The sequence below is a fragment of the Ovis aries genome, chromosome 5 (assembly GCF_016772045.2).
Source record: "Ovis aries strain OAR_USU_Benz2616 breed Rambouillet chromosome 5, ARS-UI_Ramb_v3.0, whole genome shotgun sequence".
Taxonomy (NCBI): domain Eukaryota; kingdom Metazoa; phylum Chordata; class Mammalia; order Artiodactyla; family Bovidae; genus Ovis; species Ovis aries.
In genome coordinates, this window is record NC_056058.1 from 85218422 (window position 1) to 85222041 (window position 3620).

At 44.7% G+C, this 3620-nt stretch overlaps 1 pseudogene; it reads left to right on the forward strand.

Moving 5' to 3' along the window:
• Window positions 1-1040: 1040 nt before the first annotated feature.
• LOC106991202 (tubulin beta chain-like) lies at window positions 1041-2900 on the forward strand (annotated as a pseudogene).
• Window positions 2901-3620: the final 720 nt, after the last annotated feature.

A 3620-nucleotide genomic window follows, 5' to 3' on the forward strand; every position in this document is an offset into this window, starting at 1 on the left:
CTCTATTATATCCTTGAAAGTTGCTAAGAGAGTAGATCTTGAATGCTCTCACTACACACACACAAATAATTGTAATTATGTGAGTTGACAGATGGTTTAACTAACCATATGGCGGTAAACATTTTACAATGTATACGTAATCAAATCACTATGCCATGCACCCTAAACTTACACAATATTATGTGTCAATTGTATCCCAATAAATCTGGAAAAGAGATGCAAAAATTATTTGAAAGTGTCTTGTAATTAGCAGAAAAAGTGAAACTGCTCAGTCTTGAAAGGTAAGAAGAAGTCAAGGCTCTTCCAATGTTACACTCACAATCACCCACATTTGGCCTCCCAAAGGAAGAACCAGGAGATAAATAAGATATGCTTGAGTTGACAGGTTGATACAGAAAATAGTTCATCTTTTGATGGTTTCTCTCAGTCAGAATTCAGTGGTTATTTCCCATCATAGTCTAATAACACGAAACGTAAGCAATCTTGTCACCGGTGCCGTGCCCTTAGAAATGTGATTCAAGACAGTCAAGGTGCTCTTCAACATGTTTGCTTCTTTCCTTGATTTTTTTTAAACTGGGTAACTTACATTTGCAGTGACATTCAGAATGACTTTTTTTTCCTTTCATCATACAAAAAAAAAGGCGGGGGGGGGAATGCTCCCAAGCCTGTGCTATAAAATCCTCTTGGAACAAACTTGGTTTGTCAATTAAGTGGTCAATCAATATTGTTGCCAAACTACCTTTACAGTACGACACAGAGTGTATCTTTGTGTTTTTAAAAAAAAATTTTTTTAAGCCCTACATTAACTCTCTGGGGGTTATGACATGGGCAAAATTATCAATAAAATCTTAGTGTTTATACAAAAGCCTCCCAGCTCTCTTAGAACCTTCCTGCTGCCATGTTTGGACCTCGCTGCTCCAACCCCCCGGGCCTGTCCCATCCTTCCAGCCTGTGACCAGATAGCAGAGAAAAATTAATAACATATTTCCTTGCCCCATACACAGTTTGAAGCAAAGAAAAGATCAGAAAACATTTTAACAATGAGGGAACTCATGAACATAGAGGCCAATCAGACCAGTGCCAAGTTCTGGGAGGTAATCTGATGAACAGGGCATCAGCCTGACCCGCACCCATCATGGAGCCAGACTGCATCTCCGTGTAGCAAATACAATGAAGACACAGAAGGCAAATATGTCCCTCATGCTATCTTGGAGGATCTAGAACCCAGAACCATGGGCTCTGTTCCCTTAAGTCCTTTTGGTCAGATCTTCAGACCAGGTGATTTTATTTTTGGTCAGTCTGGGGCAGGCAACAACTGAGGCAAGGGCCACAATACAGATGACGCCAATGTCATGAACACATTCAGTGAGGTGCCCTCAAGCCAGTGTCCGACACTGTGGTTGAGCCCTACACCACCACCCTCTCTGTCCATCAGCTGCTGGAAAACACTGATGAGATCTACGGCATTGACAATGAGGCCCTTTACAATCTCTGCTTCCGCACCCTCAAGCTGAACTCGCCAACCCACAGGGACCTGAAGCACCTCCTTCCAGCCTCCAGATAGAGTGATGTCACTATCTGCCTCTGCTCCCTGGCCAGCTCGGTGCCGACCTCCACAACCTGGCAGTCAACATGGTGCCCTCCCCATGTCTCCACTTCTTCATGCCTGGATTTGCCCCTCTGACCAGTCATGGAAGCCAGCAGTATCAGGTGCTCAGTGGGCCCAAGCTCATCCAGCTGGTCTTCAATGCCAAGAACATGATGGCTGCCTGTCACCCCCACTGTGGTCGGTACTGAGGGGTAACAGGAAGGAAGGCCAGGGGTCTCCAAATGGAGGACACAGGTTGCAAGTATCAGACATTTTTTATCTCTCTCTTAAGCGGCAGGAGGAAACAAACTAGTGTTATATTTTTTCCCCTTCTCTATACAAATATAAAAAGAGGTTTCTCTTAAAATTTTGTGTTGCCATACTGACACCTGGCAACACCTGGCAACAGTTCCACCTGAACTTAACTTTTCTCAAACCTTGAGTTAACTAATGCATTTTTCTTATGGAAATGTTTGTCTTAAGCTATGTTAATGGACTATGCATTTACCCTAGACACTGTCTTCAAGTCGGTTCGCCTAAAGGCTCAGAACCAACTTGACAAACCAGTATGTTATACTCATACATTGTTCGCCTAATCTAAGTTAATAAAACTATATATTTGTATGGAAATCTGCCTTTCTTCAAGATTCATGTCAATTGTTTTATGGCCGGGGATGACTTACCTGGTGCCATTCTGAGTTTTGAGACATGTCCTTTCTTTAATTAGCAGACTGCTAGTAGCTATATAATATCTGGCTAAAGACTAGCAGGGGGGTACTCTTTCTGCCACCTTCTGATGTCTATGTCAGAAGCTTTCTCTATCTCTTTCATACTTTAATAAAACTTTATTACACAAAAGCTCTGAGCAATCAAGACTTGTCTCTGGCTCTGGATTGAATTCTTCTCCTCTGGAGGCCAAGAAACCCAGCATCTTTCATGGTTCAGCAACAACCTTTCAGTACCTCATGGTATATGCTGTCTTCTGTGGACTAATATCCATGAAGGAGGCGGATGAGCAGATGTTCAACGTGCAGAACAAAGCCAGAAGCTACTCCTTGGAGTGGATCCCCAACAATGTCAAGATGGCCAACTGCAACATCCCATCCCATGGCCTCAAGACGGTAGTCACCCTCACTGGCAACAGCACGACCATGTTCCGCTGGCAGGCCTTCCTCCACTGGTACATAGGTGAGGGAATGCATAAGATGGAGTTCACTGAGGCTGACAGCAACATGAACAACCTCATCTCTAAACACCAGCAGTACCAGAAGAGGGGGAGGATTAAAGTGAGGAGGCCAAAAAGAAGGCCTAAGGCCGAGTCCCCATCATCTCAGGCTTCTCAGTCCCCTCAGCTTTCTTCCTCAACTGGCCCTTTCCTCACCCTCAGCGTTTGTGTTTTCTGACTCTATCTTGTTTTTTCATTTTGGGGGAGCCAGGGTAGGGGTGGTCCAGCACAGTACCTGGTACATGATAAGGTGCTCAATAAATATTTATTGTTTGTTGAATGTCTTCTCTCTTTCCACTCTGGGGAACTAGACTTCTGCCATTCTGGGTAACCCTGTATTTTCTTCTGGGGCCCACTCCTCCCATATGTCCAGTTAACATTCCCTCTCTGTTTGAGACAACTCTCCAAGAAGCTAGGTCTCATCAAATCCCATTTAGAACAGGGTGCTAAGAACCTGGGGAGATGACCACCATCTCAGGCCATGTGGCAGACCAGGAGAAAGGAAACCAAGGAGCATGTGCAAGTCCCTCCAAGGAAGGGGTAGGGTTTTGGAAAAGGGCTTCCAGGCAGTTAAAGTTCTAGCTTCCAGCTCTCTGGCTCCCTGCTCCTTTCTCAGTTTCTGGGGAGGTGCTGACAGCATTATCTCCATTTTCAGTCTCCCTCCAAGCTCTCTCCTGAGATATTTCCTTTGCAAGTGTCTGGCTCCCTCCTATCAGGTGGGAGCCTTCCTTCTTCCCCTGAACCTCCTTCATAATGTTGGACTCCTTCTCTCTCCTAGTCAGAAAAGGAGGTCAAGAGGAACAAGAA